The sequence below is a fragment of the Lontra canadensis genome, unplaced genomic scaffold (genome assembly GCF_010015895.1).
Source record: "Lontra canadensis isolate GAN:19392208 unplaced genomic scaffold, GSC_riverotter_1.0 scaffold36, whole genome shotgun sequence".
NCBI classification, from domain to species: Eukaryota; Metazoa; Chordata; class Mammalia; order Carnivora; family Mustelidae; genus Lontra; species Lontra canadensis.
This window is the reverse complement of record NW_022631030.1, coordinates 1777431-1795936: the sequence shown is the minus strand read 5'-3', so window position 1 is coordinate 1795936 and position 18506 is coordinate 1777431.

Below are 18506 nucleotides of genomic sequence, written 5' to 3'. Positions count from 1 at the left end.
ACCTCAGCATTTTATAAATGCCTTGCAGTCCCATTTTGTTAAACTCGGGGCTCTCGCTCTTGCTTTAACCCTCTCACTGCTGGCGCTACCCTGTGCTGTGTGCCGGAGGGGTTTTCGACTGCATTGCCCTGAGGGTAGGGACCGTACGGAGAGAACAAAGAGTCCCTTTCCTGGCTTTTGAGCTCTTAAGTAGCCTTTTGTAAATCTATTGTAGAGGCAATGGTATTGAGAGCCACAGATTTCAATTCTAAGGGCAAGGTGCTTGAGAGAAAAAAGGGTATTTTTGAATTTCTAAAGCTTGGCTTTAAATATCAAAAGCCAAAGCCAGAGGGCTCAGAGCACAGATTTTATATCGTGAACCAGACTGTGGAGAATAACAGTCTCTTTCTCAACCCAAAAAGAGATAAGATTTCAACCCGGGGGCTGAGGTGGAGTGGAGGAGGGAGAGTTGGAATGAACTTGATTATCAAGTTTAAAGGGCTGGGTCCCTCAGCGAGGGCCTTAGCACTCTGTCCTGGCTGGGCCCAGGCTGCAGGCTTGGCAGGAGGCCAAATGGGCCTGAGGCCAGACTGGGGTGATTGCCTGGCCACCCAGCGTGTAGCCTTGCGTCCCCAGGACCACACACCTAAGTGGTGCTGGAACAGACGTTGAAGCTATGTAGGCCTGACAGGGCCCCTGCCTCAGAATCCTTACATTCCAGCGTGGGCTGGGCACCCCCATGAAGGGCTTGGAGGTGTGGTGGCTGCGGGGGCCGGTGGCCTGGGAGAGAGGCTTTGATTGGGGTGAGAACGATGCAGAGTCGCCTGTGGCTGACCGGGGTTGCCCTTGCAGGACCGGGGGTGGGAAGCTCGCTCCCCTCCCAGCTCAAGCATTGCAGAGGCCGCAGGGTCCTGTGGAGGGGCAGGGAGGAGACTTGACACCAAATCAAGAGTTGTGGGTGCTACCAAACACTCAGGTTTCTTTTCTTTTTTTAAAAATTTTATTTATTTATTTGACAGAGAGAGAGATCACAAGTAGGCAGAGAGAGAGGGGGGAAGCAGGCTCCCCGCCAAGCAGAGAGCCCAATGCGGGGCTCCATCCCAAGACCCTGAGATCATGACCTGAGCCAAAGGCAGAGGCTTTAACCCACTGAGCCACCCGGGTGCCCCAAACACTCAGATTTCTGAAAGGGGATTGTGTTTACAAGTCCAAGTGCTGATGGGACCTTCTGTGTACAGAGCTTCCTGACAGGCGGGACTAGACACCAATGCCCTCCACTCTGGGAGTGGCCGACGGGTGGCTTTCCCCATTTATCTCACTGTCCTCTATAAATACTATTTCCCTCTGTGCTTTCATAGCCAGAATGCTCGGAAGCCCTTTCACTGCAGTTGACCTTGAACATGTGGGGGTTGGAGCGCTCATTTCCTGCATAGTTGAAAATCCTCATAGAACTTTGGGCTTCCTCACAACGTAACTACTGTTGACTGGAAGCGTCATCAGTAACATAGTCCACTCACACATGTTCTTGTATGTTATAAGTGTTACAGGATTTTCCCCCCATTGGTGCCTGCGGTTCTTGGTTATGCTACTTTGAAGATGGAAGAGTTAGACCAGACAGAGTGGTGGGCAGCAAAGCTAGGGTTATTGAGTGGAGTACAAATCTCCCAAGGAGTGAGGGGACCTGAGAGGGTTGCCACCTGAATTTCTAATGGGTGGGGTTATGGGCTGGTGGGTGGGCTGTTTTAATCTGATTGACCCTCCCTGCATCTGTTGTGGGATCAGGTTTTTGTCACAGGGGAAAGGGTGGAGGCCTCCCTCCAGGGTGAGGTAAAACCCTTTTTAAGGGTGGTTTCCTCTGAGGGTGGGTGGTCCCTTGTCCCTGCCTGCCTGCCTTCCAGCTCTCTGTTGTGCCCGAGTTTTCGCATCTGAGAGACCACCAAGGAGCCAAGCACCGATGCAATCACACGAGGGTTTATTTGACAAGCTTAAGCTTGGGCCCAAGTATACCTGACGCAGCGGAGTAGGGACTTGGAACCCGAGCTTAGTTAAGGCAGGGGTATTTATGGGTTCCTGGTACTAAAACAGGGTGGGGATTCCTTTACTAAAGCAGGGTGGGCGTGTCTGGAACCAAGGCAGGGTGGGGCTTCCTGTTTACTAAAGCAGGGGGGGGGGTCTCTGGGACTAAAGCAGGGTGGGACTTCCTTAGAACTAAAGTAAAGTAGGGGAAAGTTCCGCCATTGGGCACAGGGGTCTGAGATGGCTGCCAGAGCTAAGATGGCTGTACTTATGCTAAGGCTAAACCTGAGGTGGGATGGCCTTAGTTTTTCTTGGCCTTCACACTCCTTCATCCTACGTATTCTATATTGTATTCTTGGAATAAAGTCAGCTAGGGAAAATAAAATGGTATTAAGAAAATAAGGAAGAGGGGCACCTGGGTGGCTCAGTCAGTTAAGCCTTTGCCTTTAGCTCAGGTCATGATCTCAGGGTCCTGGGATCGAGCCCCACATCGGGCTCTCTGCTCAAGGTGTGGGGCCTGCTTCCCTTCCTCTCTCTCTGCCTGCCTCTCTGCCTACTTGTGATCTCTCCCTCTCTCTGTTAAATAAATAAATAAAATCTTAAAAAAAAAATCATAAGGAAAAGAAAATACGTTGGCAGTACTGCGCTGCATTTATTGAAAAAAAATCTGCATTTAAGTGGACCCGTGCAGTTCAAATCCGTGTTGTTCAAGGGCTAGCTGTAATTGCCTACTGCTGTGTAACACATTACCGCAAACTCAGTGGCTTGAAACAATACCCATTTATTATCTCCGTTTCCATAGGTTAGGAGTCAGCCTTTGCTCTTGGCTCGGCTCTCTGCTCCACGCCTCACAAGGCATTGAAATTAAGGTATCTGTTGGACTGTGTTCTTATCCAACGCTTGGGAACCTCTTGCAAGTTATTGACAGAATTCAGTTCCTTGTGGTTGTTGGACTGAGGCCCCTGTGTTCTTGCTTACTGTCAGCCCAGGGCCCTCAGCTCCTAGTAGGAGAATCTCCCTCCAGTCTGCTAAGAAGGAGTCTTATGTAGTGTAGGGTCCTCAAGGGAGTGACTATGTCAGTGTATTTACAGGTCCTGCCCACACTCAGTGGGCGAGGTACAGGATGTTCGCTCCAGGGGTGGCAGTCTGGGAGGTCATCTGAGAATTCCGCCCATTATAGCCATCAGTCTATGCAACGTGCCCAGGGGCAGGATTATAGCTCCAGACAAAGGGAAAACTTCCCCCATTGAATAAATCATTAAAGGGATGGTGGGAAACAAAAATAAATTATGATACATTCCATGAATTATTTTTAGGTAGTGACCCAGTTATGTGCACATGAAACACTTTCACGTGGGCTTGGTTTTCATGAGATTGCTCAAGCCAGTGAATCACAAGTATCCAATGATCCTGTGAAGATAGCCGGGTTCCAGAACTCCCATATTGGATGGACTTCAGGGAGGTAGATTGGTTTAAAGATTTTATTTATTTATTTCAGAGAGAGCGAGTGAGAGAGAGCAGGGGGAGCAGCAGAATCCCCGCTGAGCAGCGAGCCTGATGCTGGGCTTGATTCTAGGACCCTGGGATCCTGACCTGGGCTGAAGGCAGAGGCTTAACCCCCTGAGCCACCCAGGCCCCAGAGAGGTAATTTGGTTGAAGAGAATGGACAGGGAAACTTTCTCAAGTTGCAACCATTTTTATTTAGAATGCATGCTCACTTAATGGGCAGATGTTACAGATGCCTCTAAGTCATTTCTGATTTCCCATTAGTGAATGTATCATTTGAACTTTGGAGAAATACATCCGATTCTTCTGGATGCTTAGACTGAGCTCTGAGTATGTGACATCCCTGAGGTTGACACAACAACACCGTGAAAATTAAAAAGTGCATCAGGATCACAAGACCTGGCCTCTAGTTCCAGATCCGTCCGCCTGGAGCTGACTGTGTGACTTTGGGTCAATCGCTCTCCCTCTCTGGGTCTCTGTAACACAAGGAGTTAGGGTAAATGTTCTCGAAGGCTTCGCTTGTTAGACTCTTCTTTTTGTCCTTGGTATCAAGGGCATTGTGGAGCTCCCTAAGATCTGGAACGCTTAGGAATAAAAGATCTCTCAGGCTGTCGAGCCCTTCTGAGGATACTTGTCTCTAGACAAGTCAATATTCCCCCTGATCCAGGCAGACTGGGCTCTCTTTTGTTTACAAATATCTCTACAAAGAGGTGCCATGGCCTCTTCCTCTAATCCACTCAAGTGTTCCACCCCACTCCCACCCCTAGGATGACTTCTCATCATCCCCCAATGCCACCTGGCCATATGTGATAGGATGCAAGTTTGTACCAACATTTGAATTAGTAGCTGGAAATGCCATCAAGTTGGCGGGTGCCCAAAGGGATTGGTAGGTTAGGAACAGGAGAGAATATTTACTCAACAAAGGACAAAATTCTTCCAACCATCATTTCCCGAGTATGTCTCTCCTATACAAGGAACACTAGGTTAGGTGCTGCTAGATATACATGTACATATGCATGTACATGTACATATATACATATACATGTACATATACATATGCACGTGAAATCCTAGCCTTTATTCTTAAGGAGCTGCTAATCTCAGAGACCAGTGGAGCAGAGTAACAGAATCGGCTTCGTGGGCTCCTTAGACCCATGTAACTCCACGGAGAGGACCATCCTAAGAAATTGTCATCTATTTGGACATGTACAGGGGCTGTGGCAAACGACTGGGTCCTTAGTGAGCCACCTTATCTGTGCGATGGTCTTTCTGTAACATCAGCGTGGTCTGACTACAGCCCCCACTCACTCCACTGATCACTCATCTAGGTGTTGCTGTGAGAGTACGTTGAGGATGTGATTAACATCCACAGACAGTTGCCCTTAAACAGGGGACGTTATCCTAGATCATCTGGGTAGGCTTGATCCTGCTGAAAGATCTGGAAGGCAGGGTTGAGACTTCCCTGAGAAAAGAGGAAATTTTGCAGCTTCAGTCCATACCCAAGGGTCCCACCCCACCCCACAGACTCCAGACTTGCCTCGTGGGCCCCTATGACCACGTAAGCACGTTCCTTGCAATTTATCACTTAATATATATCTCCTGCTGATTCTGCTTCTTTGGCTGAACACTGACTGGTATCGATTATGGTACCAGAAGTAGGGTGAATGCATTTGTATTTTGCTTGTAGGATGGATCTTTGGGGATCAGAGACAAAAAAGATCTTTGGGGATCAGAGACAAAAAAGAATAATGTCCAGCCACCACCAAAGATACCCACTTTCTAATCCTTGGAACCTGTTGCATGTTACCTTATGTGGCAAAGGGGAATTAACATTGTATATGGAATTAAGGCTGCTAATCAGCTGACCTTAAAATAGGGGGACTACTTCAGATTATTCAAATGGACCCAATGTAATTGCAAAGACCCATAAAGGTGGAGGAAGGAGGTAGGAGAGGGAGATCCAGATTGCTGACAGATGAGAACTCAGCCCAGTATTGCTTGCTTTGAAGACAGAGCCAAGGAAACTGTACAGCTTCTCGAGCTTTGAAAGGCCAGGGAATGGATTCTCCTCTAGAACTTCCAGAAGGGAATGCAGCCCTGCTTACACCTTGATTTTAGCCCCGTGAAACCCTTTCTGAGCTGACCTCCAGAACTCTAAGAAGATAAATTGTGTGTTAAGCCCCTAATTTGTGGTAATTTGCTATAGAAGCAAAAGGAAACCTTAATCCCCATCTCTCCCAGGAGTGGATTATCACACCACCAATGTTGGGACAGGGGTTTGGTTGTTCCCTGGAGGGTGGCAGGCCAGCAAGTCCGCCATCTGTCCTCTGCCTTACCCCTGCCCCACAGCTGTCCTCCTGGGGCACTCAGTGCCACTTTCAGCTCTTTGACACCGCCCAGCCCCACCCCATGGTCTGCACAACTCTGGGAAGGTCCAGAGCTGTAGCCTGGGAATGACACCCTCCTCTTTACTTTCCCCCACTAAGACAGCTCCCACACCAGATGCACTGTCTCATTATAGGCTACTGGTGCCCAGAAGACACATAGAGAAATTACACAGTGCTGCCTCTCATCGCCTTTTTTTTTTTTTTTTCCAAAATGTGTTTCATTCTCTCTCCAAGCTTATGAGGCCATAGGGATACTGCAGCTTTATAACCTCATATTATTTTGTCAATCGGTGATCTGAAGAAGCTGTTTTCCTCAGCTTCCCTCACTTCTTCCAGGAGGCTACTTTAAGCCCACATTTATAATATTCTCTGGAAGAAATCTCTTTCCATACCCAGAGCCTTAAAAAATGCCTGGTAACTGTCTAGAAGGAGATCAAACAGAAGTAAAAGTCACTTTCATCTTCTTTCTTATTCTCCTTCCTTCTGTCTCTTCCTTCCTTCCTTCCTCTGTTCTACCCACACAGACTGATGAAGGTCCAGCTCTGATTCTGACCCTGTTGTAAGGGCTGGCACTTGTATGAGTTCTTTAAGGCTGCTGAAACAAAGTACCACACACCAGGTGGCTTAAGATGACAGAGGTTTATTTTCTTGCAGTTTTGAGTCTAGAAGTCCAAAATCAGGGTGTCGGCAGGGCCACACTCCCTCTGAGACTCTGGGTGGAATCCTTCCTCGCCTCTTCCGGCTTCCTGTGGTGGCCGGTCACCCTGGGTGTCCTTGGCCTACAGCTGTCTCTTTCTAGTTTCTGCCTCCATTGTCACATGGCCTTGGCCCTGTGTGTCTCTGTCCTTACACTGCCTTCCCTCTGTGCGTGCCTGGGTCCATCTCTTTCTCCTCGTAAGGCTGGAATTCATACTGGATTAAGGACCCACTGTTTTCCTATATGACTTCATCTTAACCAATCACATCAGCAATGACCCTCATTTCAAATAAGGTCACATTCTAAAGTACTGGGGGTTAGGACTTTGACATATTTTTCGGGGCAGGGGAGCGCACAATCAACCCATAACTGTAATCAAAGGTCAGTTGACTCACTTCTGCTTCTAGTTAGGATGAAAGGAAAATGTAAACTGACCGTGACAACATGGCTTGCTGTTCTGGAGAACAGGGTTTATCACAGGGTAGCTGGGGGCATTCGTTAGGGGAGAGCTGGCTGCTCTAACAAACAAATGCATACCAGGATTTATCGCTGGCACAGGTAATAGTTCATCATGCCTGTGTGGTGGTTCAGGGTCTCAGGCTCCTACTATCCTGTGACTCTGCAATCTTCCAGGGCTTTGTTTTCTGCCTCTGGCCAATGGAAAGAAACAGGAAGCCTAAAAAGGGCACATTTGGGGAAATGACATGGCAATATTTATGTAGCACTTTACACATTAATCTGGGCATCAGTTCTTTACATGCACGAGATCGTTTCAGTTGCACGGCAGTTGTGTGGTGTAGATACCGTGAGTATTTCCACTTTACAGGTGAGGAAGTTGAACACGGGAAGGTGAAATGGTTGCCCAGTTGGTTGAGAGTAGACTATAGCAATGGCGGGGTTAGGGGGTCAAGAGGGCTCAGGAAAGAGGGAAGTAAAAAGATGTAGGGTTGTAGAGAAGGCAGAAGCTGGATCGGGAAGGGCATCAAAGGCCATGCCAAGAAATTGGAAACTGATGCCAAGGAGAAGCCACAGAAAGGGTGACATGGCTGGACTTGCCACCAGATCTTCTAGTGTGTGGGCAAGAAAGATTTGAGACTTGACACTAGGGGTAGGAAGATTTATCAGTCAAGATGCTGCCAGTCCTTGGGAACTGGATGAAACTAGCTAGGCGATAAGAGCCACTTATCTCATTTGGTGAGAAGCGTGGTGGCAGTGTGTGTCTAACTGGGCAGCTGCACAGTGCCATAACCCAGGGCCTTCCTATCTTTCTGCTCTGTGGTCCTTGGCCAGTTGGCCGTGACCCATCCCATGAATGATGCCTCCCACACAGGTAAGATACCCTCCCGCAGAAAGAGAGGGGCCATGTCTCTTCCTGTGTGTCTTTCTTTATAAGCAAGGAAAAGTTTCCCTGAAGCCCTCCAGCAGATTTTCTTACTCTTCTTTGGCCAGGTTTGGGTTCCCTGGGCTTTCCCAAATGAATCACTGACAAGGAGAATGGACATGGCATGACCGACTTTGATGCATCTACTTAGCTTTGCACCATGTGGAAGAGAGGCTGATACATGGGTCGGTGGCCAACAGCATCCGTACAGAAGATGACTACAGAAAGTGGCCCTTGGGGGAAGTCAGCCTAGAAATGTGGCCCGGATGAAGAGGTTCAGAGCGAGGCAGTAGGGAGAAAGATGAGTGGACAGATTCTAGACTAAGAAAGAGATGGCAGGACCAGAGTATGGTGATTAATTAGGGGAGGAGGTAAGAGAGCAGAAAAGTCAAGGGTGACCAGGTCTTAGTGTGGGCAATAGGGTGGGAAGCCAAGGCAGGCATCTTCTCTCTTCCCTCTTCCTTCACACACTCAACAAATATTGCCAATCCTGTCTCGGGAGCCAGGCACTTCCACCTGAGTATTTTTAGAAGTGAGTATTTTTAGATGAGGAAATGGAGGTTTAACAAAATGAAAGTTTGTCCAAGGTCACAGAGCTGGTGGGTAAGCGGTGGGTCTGGATTTGAATCTAGGTCTTTCTGTTTGACTCTAAAACCCATTTTATTGCCCCAAGTCCATCCTGCCTCTGTTAAATGGACATAAATCACAGTCCTCGCTCCATAAAGAACAAGAGAGGTTAGCACACAAGTAGATGTACCAAATGGCAGAATGTGATAATCACCAAGAAGGACCCAGAAGAAACAGGTTTTTGAATACCTACTATGCTTCAAGCATGATACTGAGTACATTGGACAGGCTCTCACAGTTAATTCTTGTAACAACCTGAGGTGGTCCTTTTACCGACCCTTCTCCAAGGGTCCGGAACCATTCTGGACAGAAGAATAACAATGACAACTACTAATCAGGCACTGGGTGTTGTGCTTTGTGGGTAAGCTTCACTGTCACTCATGATGTGTGTGCCCGCCTAGTGTGAGAGGCTAGGAGTTAGGGGCGCACAGCTGAAGTCCATCCTGGATCCCTCCACCCCCGATACAGGATGGAGGCCAATCTCCCTTCTCTGCACACAGTCCTCTAGGTCCCACCCACAGCTCTCTCTTGCCTTGTTGCTTAGTAGCCCCTGCTTTGGATCTGTTGGTCCAGGAACACTGAACCAGCTGTGGTTCTTCAGGGCTGGGACAGGGGTGAGACAAGTCCCCAGGGCATGGAATTTAAGGAGGCATCACTCTCAGCTGCATCAGTGGGCAATTGTAGGACGCCAAGCATGGTGTCTCATCCCAGTCTCTGCCCTGCCACATGGCTGTCCTTCAACACACTTGGGGTCTTGTTTCTTTTCTCAGGACTACCCTCTTTTCCCCCTCGCCCCAGCCTCCGTTTAGCTTATGTGATCCTTCCTAGTCAGCTAGGGTATCACCTCCTCCAGGAAGCCTTTCCAGACTACCTCCGACCCCGCAGGTTAGGAGAGGTGGCCCTTCTTGGCATTTCTCCTGGGTTGATACATATCTCATTGCACTTCCACAAAAAAGAACAGTTATCTGTTTCTCTGTCTCTTTTCCACACTAGATTGTGATCGTCTTGAGGACAGTCTTAATTTGATTATGTGTCCCTGTCACTTGGCATGGTGCCTGGTATGCAGTATGTAGTTATGAGATGTTTATTGAATGGACTGTTATGAGCTGAGTTACATGCTCTCAAATCCCTACGATGAAGCCCTAACTCCCAGTGTCTCAGAATATGAATGTATTTGGAGATAGGGCCTTTAAAGAGGTACAAAGGTAAAATGAGGTCACTAGGATGGGCCTTAGTCCAATATGATGGGTGTCCCTTTAAGAAGAGGAGATGGGGATATAAAGGACACAAAGGCACACAGAGAAGACACACACATCTCCATGTGAAGATGCAGGGAGCAGGGAGCCACTTACAAGCCCAGGAGAGAGGCCCAGAAGGGACCAGCTTTGATGACACCTTGACTCAGGACTCAGCCCTTGGGCATTCATGCAGTTGTTTCCCCATAAATGCTTCCGATGTTTGTGTTGTTCAGGAGTCGGGATAATTCTCTCTTGTTCCCGGGTCTAGCCTGCCAGCCGTGTTGGATGAAAATTGAGCCAGGCTGTGAAAGGGGGCACCCTGCTGGTCTCAGGCAGCCTGACCCCGAGTCTGCTTGGATTCTCACCTCATACACCCCCACGGTGTTGGGAAGGGGAGCAGCCATGGCCTCCGACCCCAGACTCAACACCACACCCCGGCCTGGCTACACACATGGACCTGTCATGGTGTGAAACTGTCATGTTTTGGAACGTCTCGGATCACTCATCATTTCCGTATTCAGAAATATTTCCCGGGAGCCTATGATGGACCGAGCAGTCTCCCGCACCCAGGGCCACTGTGCTGAAGGAGACAGACCAGGATGCCTCCCGTCCTGAAGCTCACTTTCTAGATCAGTCGAGACCGTCCCCAGAATCAGCTTCGGACACCGCGCGCCACTCCGTTCCCCCGTTTCATAGTTCGTGAAGCCGCTGATGCCAGAGCTTGATCGTCTTCAGAGCCTCCTGCAGAACTATCGCATTTCACAGATTTTCATATCAATATTTCTTCTCATCTCTTCATCTCCGACATCAGGGTGGGTCTTGCAGTTGGTAGCCTGTCATGTTAATTGGCAGTGTTTACTTTCTCTTAGTGGTAAAGAAGAGAACAGTAGGTCTTAGAGTCCATGGCGTCTTAGTTTTAGCAAAGTAGAGACTTATCTCTGATTTGCAGAGAATGAGGCTGAAGTTCAGAGTTGGTGGCTCTTCAAGGTCGCAGGGCTCTGTTGTCTCTGCGGGCTGGAGGAGTCTTGGACGAGTGTGGCTGTGTGGAAAGCCACAGTCCCCCTGGCTGGGGCGACAGCTCTGCTCTCGGGGGGATATGATTTCCAAGCACATCACAGCTTGCCGCTCTAATTTTTCTACAGGGAGAGGAAGCTCTGCCCAGTCTTGGGATGATCTTCAAAGGGACCCTGTCCCCTTCTCATTCCACCCTACCAGGGGAGCAGCAGGAGTGTGGCTCAGGCCAGAGTTAAGCACGTCTGGGATCAAAAGATCCCCCATCCCTCCCGAGCGCCCAGGGAGCTTGACTGAGCTCCCTCACCGGTCTGCTGAGTGATCAGTTGGCAAAGTACATCTGGGCAAGGAGGAGGCCTCTGTGATCACCTGTCATCTCCCCTAAACACCCCTGATGCATTTTCTCTCTTCATTACCCACGAGGTGACAACCCTTCCACGGTGATCTACAGTCTGACACACCCGTTTCCCTGTGGCTGGAAGGCAGTCACGCCGCGGGGGGAGCGGGGATAAGCAGGGAATGCATCCTCCGCAGAAACCGGGAGAAAAGGAAGAGGAGGGAAAGGAAGAGAAGGCTCTTGGAAGGGAAAGTGGGAACTGGTGGTGGGTGTTGCCTTGTCTTTATCCCATGGCTAATCCCAGACCCAAAGCCAGGTGTGGGGTGGCCCCAGAGAGCACAATGTAAGCATGGTTCTGCTTCCCCAGCACGGTGTCCTATGCACACACACACACACACACAAACAATATCATAGCCTGGATCAATCTCTCTCCTTCCTGCCTAGAAATCTCCACCTGGTCAGCAGCCACAACGAGAGATTTCCTACTCTCTCCTTAGATTTTCCGTAGAGGATATGAGACCCCAAGAGGCCACTTTCTCCATATGCTTTCCTCCACCTCCACCCTATATATATCCTTTTGTTGGTTCTAGAGTTCCTCCAGAAGAATTCCCAATATCTTCCCTTATGATCTAGCCCCAATTTGTATTCCTAGAGGTGATTAGCACTACTCTTTGTTCTAAATATTCTATTCCAGTAGAACCCATTTTTTTGCTGACTGGACCAGAAGCATGCCATAAAAACCTCACCTATGTATCTTTTCTCACTCTAATGATGCTCTCCCCTCTCTTTTTCTCCATTAGCTCTCGCTGAAGTCCCACCTGTTCTGGGAAGGCCCTGCCTGGACCCAGCCTCTAGCAGGTCCTGCCCACAGCTGGCCTGTGGGTCCTTCACGTAAAGGTGAGCCACGTCCCGCACCTGGAGCCAGAGTGAACCAGTGAGCAAGGAGCGCTGATCCAAAAGGTCCCGGGTGAGGACCCCTGCCTCGTCTCTGCTGGCCCCACCCCAATGCCACACACCATTTCTGACAGCTTTGGTCTTGCACCTGAATTCGTGTTCTGACTGTGGGCTTGTGTGTCCTGTCCTGGATGCCCATTGATCCCCATTCCAGAATTCCGTTGAATCCCAGTCCTTAAATCTGAACCTTCCAAGGATCATGCCCTCTACATCTTCTTGGAACTCACCCTGGACAGAGACAGGAGACAGCTGTGTCCCATAGTACCTGGTTGTCCACCAGATGGAGCCTCAGAAGCCGTTGTCCTTGGCGGCGTCAGTTTCTGGAGCACCTCACCGGCCCCAGAGGCAGGTAGGTGCTGGCTCCCAGTCCCTTCCTGCCTTCCCCATCCTGCTCTCGGGGTCTCATGCTGCTCTGCCGCATCCTAACTGCCCAGGAGGCCTCCTGCCTCCCGAGGTCCATGGGCTTCCTCCATGCCGTTCTCTTGGTTCTTAAGTGATGAGTACAGGAAGCAAAGTTACCTTTGACATATACGTCTGCATCCTTCGACTTCTGCACATCACTTGGGATTGGAGACTCTCCTGTGAGTTCCCTGCCTCCTGCACAATGGGTACCAAGAACCTTGTCTGCAGAGCAAATGCTGACATCCTGGGAGGTCCTGATGTCAGGACCTGGGAGGTCTGATTCAGGCCATTCTCGGTCTTCTGCTTCCGCCTGGCCTTTCCTTTCCTGAGGTTCCTCTTCCTCAGTCCAGGCATTCACAGTGACACGTTAGCCGGTTGGATGTAGAGTTCTGTGGGGTGGGGATGGTGCTTGGTTCAAGTGTGAATCCCATTGTCCAGCACAGAACCTGTCATCTAGTAGGTAACCAGGGAAGAGCTGACCAGAGTTGTGAACCTGAGCTTAGTAACTACGCCTTGAGCACCTAATGCGTGCAAAGCATGTAGCTAAGCAGCTTACGTTTCAGGAAGAAAACTGAGCCCAACACAGGGTATCTGACCTTCAGGAAAGCTGGCTGGGCAAAGGCACAGATCATTTACTGTTAAGTGCAAATGAGTGCTGCGTGGGTTAGAGACTAATTCTAGATCAAGGGTTATCACCTGGCAAGACAGAGATGGTAGACTTAGAAGATGAGATTCACCATGAGCACATAAATGCTGTTCTTGGAAAACACACATCCTCTGGTTTTCTACCCTGGTGAGGAGCAAGGTCTTCCATGGGGTGTCTAGTAGGACGGGGTCAGAGAAAGGCCAACAGCCAGGAGCCGTGGAGGAGTCCAGCCCGTGTCAGTCCCCGATGGCCTGAGCTCCCAGCTCCTCTTCCTCCAGGTGAGGAGTAAAGGCTCTGTTGGGGGAGGACAGCCGTCCTGTGGCTGCCTGAGTGGCAGCAGGCAGTCTTGTCAGCCATTACCCTGCCGGAGTAATCCTCGAACCTGTGTGCCTCTCCGTTTGATCTGCCCGAGACCGCAGGAGATAGTCAAATGTTTTTGGCTAATATAGTATGCACGCATAATTAGATGGCAGCAATCGCCATCTGGGTTCCGAGCACTTGTTCCAACATCCAGCCCTGGGCAAGGAGCTGGTGGGAGTGAAGAAGGGAGGCCTCCCCCAGCCCTGCCTGTCCTCTGTCAGCCTCCCAGAGAGCAGATTGGAGCCTGGAGCCTGGGAGCACAGCCCTGTGGAAGGCCGACGACGCTCAGTGAAGAGTGACAACAGGCAGGTGGCAGGGGGAATGGAGCTGAGGCGGTGTCTCCGCCAGATCTTGGGTTGGCATGGCTTTGCAGGCCGGGTGGGTTGCCATGAGCATGGGGGGTGAGGGCTCATGGGCAGCCCTTGTTTCAGAGACGTAGCCAAGAGTAGGCCTGAGGGTTCTCAGAGCAGGGATGAGGCCATCTGCCCCACCCCTGGCACCGGGTCCCTCCACCTTCCGACTGTTGGAGCTCCCTGCGGGTGCCAATGACACTGGCATATGCTTGGCCAGGCCTGGCTGACATTTTCCCGAGGCTGGTGCTCAGACTTCCTGGCTGGGAAGGGGAGGTAGGGATGAGGGTGGTCAAAGGGAGATGAGGGCGAGCCTGGGGAGATGGTCTTCTGAGGAGGAGGCTGGAGAGCACGGACAGGCATGCACCCCAAACCCGCATATGCTTCATCATCTCCTCTCCTTGGCTTGGGAAGGGTCCCGGCAGCGGTGGCCTTGGCACAGTCCCTTTGTCGCACTTGCGACCTGCTGGGCCACATTTTCACCAGCCAGTCCATTTGGGTGGACGTCTAGCAGCTTCTGCCCGGGGCACTGAGGCATGGTGTGGAGGAAGGATCATTCACGGGCTTTGGGGTAAGCAGGCCTGGCTCGCACCCCAGCTCTGCATTTCCCAAGGGAATGACCCAGGTCAAGTGACGGAACCCGTCTGCGGCTCCTTCAGCAAAATGCAGCTGTAAGCCCGAGGGGGTGCCGGGCACATAGGAGACACTCTGAAAATGTTGGCTGTTTCTTTCCTTTCCTTCCATGTGGGGTTGAGCCTACACTTTCCGTTCTCTTCTGGTTGGCACAGGGGAAAAGTGGGGGGGGAAAGTCATTCCCTGGGGAGGCTCTGGGCTCAGCTGTTTGGCATCAGGATACTGTGTGTGGTCCATTTTGGCCAAAGAGGCCCCTGCATTTCCAGTGCCCTGTTCTCTGCCGCTTGTCCCAGGACAGAACACGGGCTCCCTGCCATTTCGTAGCTCCGTGAAGGCATGTTTGCCAGGGTACCCAGCTCTTGGCCATTGTCTGTCTTGTGCTTGTGTTTGAATCTACAGCTTCCGGCACCGTTTCTGGCAAATGGTAAGATTTTGCGAAATGTTTGTTGAGTGACTGACTGACTGTGGCCTCACACAGTTGATCTCACTATGGCTCCGTACTGGGCTGTCAGGTGCAGATGGAAGGAGAATGGGAGGAGACCAAGATGAATGGGGAAGGGAAGCAGGAGATTTCCAGAGTCTACTGTATCATAGAGGAGAGCATGGCTTTGGGATTCCATTGGCCCGGGGAACCATCCTGGCTCAGCCATGCAAGAGTTGTGTGATTGTGGGGAAGTTAGCCACTCTGAACTTCGGTTTCCTTATCACTAAATGGGTATAACACTTACCTCATAGGGTTATTAAGATTGAAAAAAATTTGCAAAATTTGCCACATAGTAGGTGCTCAGGAAAATGGTGGCTGCACTGATTATACAGTAAGGTATGAGTGGGACTTCTTGATATTTAGAGATCTATTAAACTTGACTGCAATCTAAATTCTGTATCCTGTAACATGAACCTGTGATTTCTTGAGCTCTTTCACTTATTTTTTCCTGCGTCGTCCATCCCCAAGCTTGTCTATATCTTCTCCATCACTGGGTTCCATATACCCTCTAGTCCCTTCCAGAATTCATGGAGTTTTGCAGCCTTGTTGAAGATTAGGGGAGGCGAGATTTGAAGAGGGGGTTCAGGGCTGTGGGTGGGACACAGCCCTTGGTGATCTTGCTAGCTCTTTCTCTTTTCCCCTTTTTTACTCTTCCCTCTTCAGGTATCAAACAAAACCTCACCCTTGCTTCATGTAGACTGGTTCTATTTGCTTCCAGATCTCTTGGGGGCCTCCTCTTCTTTTGTAGAAATGTAAAGGATGTTCTTTCTGAGAAAAATTCTAGAGACTGTAGAGCTTTCTGTCTGGTTATCTCTGGTTATCACTCACTCCGAAGTATGGCTAGCTGCTGGTGAAGGCCACTAGATACTCCATTCGTAGGTTCCAAGAAGACTTAGGGTGACCACAGGCTTTATTCGGGTTGATGTCAACAGCCAGGCTGAGATGGGGTGGGGTGCAGCTGCAGGGTGGGCTCAGAGGCTGTTAGGACGGGAAATCAGGTAGGGGTTGCGGATACGGGTGGTTTATCCGGTTAGTGTGGGGACTGTGCCAGCGAATATGAATTCTGGGGAAGGGCCTCCAGACCCCTGCACAAGGCGGGGAGTGGGCACGAGCCAGCCAGGTGCTTTAGGACTCCAGCCAAGCAGGGCGGTCGTTATTGCCACAGAGAACTGGAGTGATAATGGGCAGGAAGCCTATGCTGAAGGCTGAGTTTTAGCTCTTTGTTTTTAAATATATGTGTTTCTTGCCCCTGTGTGAGACCATGAGGCTGTATTCCTGCAAGGTCTGGTGGGTAGAAATGCTCCCTCCTGGAGGAAGTTGCTGGATGGTCCCTGACTCAATTATCTAGATAACAGATAGCTTCCGGGACAGAACTCACAAAGCAGGTCCTAGGTAGGTTGGAGGGTAAATCGTATCCTTACTTGGATGTGGACCTCCAGGGTCCTGGATGAGCAGGAGAAAGACAGCCTCGGGCAAGGGGCCAAGCCAGGAGTCCATCCTGGTGGCGAGCAACCTTAGGAAGGCTTCAAATTGAACCTGAACCAGACGTGGCTCTTGAACTAGGTGACTGGGTTTTGTATTTGTCTGTATTTTCTCCCCTTTGTTTCTCTGGAGCTTTTGATAAAGTTTTACTTAATCATTCCAGCTTGATCTCAGCTGTCCTGTAGAGAGCAACGAAAACGTTCATGCCTCCACTTGGGGTCACAAGGTAAAGTGGGGAGCATCCTGAACACCACAACTTTGTCATTCCCAAAGGTCTCTGTAATCTGGGGCGCCGTGAGATCTGGCCTCCTTTATCCCCAAGGGTTGTCTCTGTTGAATACCGTGGAGGATCAGAGTTTTAGTTTGTGAAGGAAAATGGCCAATTTTTGGTTGTTGGCAGGGGCGAGGCTGTGACTGACCGTATACAGGCTTCTTTTTTTTTTTTTTTTTAAAGATTTTATTTATTTGACAGAGAGAGATCACAAGTAGACAGAGAGGCAAGCAGAGAGAGAGAGGGAGGAGGAAGCAGGCTCCCTGCCTAGCAGAGAGCCCGATGTGGGGCTCGATCCCAGGATCCTGAGATCATGCCATGAGCTGAAGGCAGAGACTTAACCCACTGAGCCACCCAGGCAGCCCCGTATACAGGCTTCTTGAACACAATATGTATTGAGTCTGTGGCAGCTCAGTCCACCCCTTTGTGGACTGGGGTCCCAACAGCTCTCTGTGCCCTGATGAGGTTCGTTTTCATAACCTGGGCAGGGGGCTTTGCTGGGCAGGGCTGAGGTCGTCGGGGGCATGGACTCCACCTCCCATCTTCTCCCAGGCTCTGAAGCTGAGTTCCCAGCACAGGCTGGCAGCCTGCCCTTCCCTGCGTTCCAGGTCCGTGCTCCTGGCCTGCACCGAGGGGCTTCAGAAAGGTCCTTCTCTTATCTCCCTGCCAGCACCGTGCCCTAGAGGCCCACGCCAGCCCCACTGGAGCTGGCTTGAGTGCCAGGGGGCTGAGGTGGCGACCTCCTTGCACGGAACCCTTTTCCAGAGAATTCATCACAAGTCCACGTTCAATTAGGAAGAGCAGGCTGGATGAGAAAATGGTCCATACCCCTTGTTAAGTAACAGCCCTAATTAATGACAGGGATGGTGCAGTGGCTTGGAAGCCAGCTCCGATGGTGTTTTTTTTTAAATTCTCCTTTCTCCTGGGCTTCCTGCCAGAACTCCATGGCATGGCTCTTGAGGAGAACAAAGGAGGCTTTGAAAATCTTTCTCCCCCTCCTTCAAATGCTTATCTGAAAGGACATCTTTTTTCCCCTTAGTTGCTGCAATCATAAAAGCACAGGTGATAAACTGCTTCTTTGTAATCATCAATTGTGAAGGTTTCTTCCCCAAAAAGCAGGAATCATGGCTGCAGCAAGGTGGAGAGGACCATCTTGGCCCCCACACTGATGCCTATCGAGCCTCCAGAAAGGCGAAGGATGGGGAACTGAACTTTGTTCAGTGACCACTTTTATCTCCAGTCCTGGGCTGCTGAAATGTCAAGCCTGGGCTAGATGGGCTCTTCTGACGGTGGTGTTGCTCCAAGGATGCTTCTGGGCCCTGGGGGATGGAGGGCGGCCATGGGCGGCAGGTGGTACTGCAAGTGAACTGAACGCGTCATGAAATCTTGAATCTGGAGTCTGGGCCTTGTCTTCGGGGGAGGAAGGCTGCTGGGAGGAGCCATCAGATTCTGGGTTTGCAATGACCTTGAGAAGCTGTCTCCGTAAGGACAGTGCTTAAGCCCCTTTGAGAGGAGGAAAATCTGTCTGATTTTTTAAGCTCCCCAGATAGGTAAATGGGGAGTGAAAGGTAGTTAGGCCTGGGGTTTGGGTTAGATTCAGAATCCTGGGTCTGCAGGTCAGCTCCTGCCCTGATTCACAGTCTGTCTACTGACCCCACTCTGCCCCGGGGCCATGTGGAGGGGAGCCCATGGCTAGGGTCATTTATAGCTAAGAGCGCACAAGGTCAGCTTAATTCAGCAACATT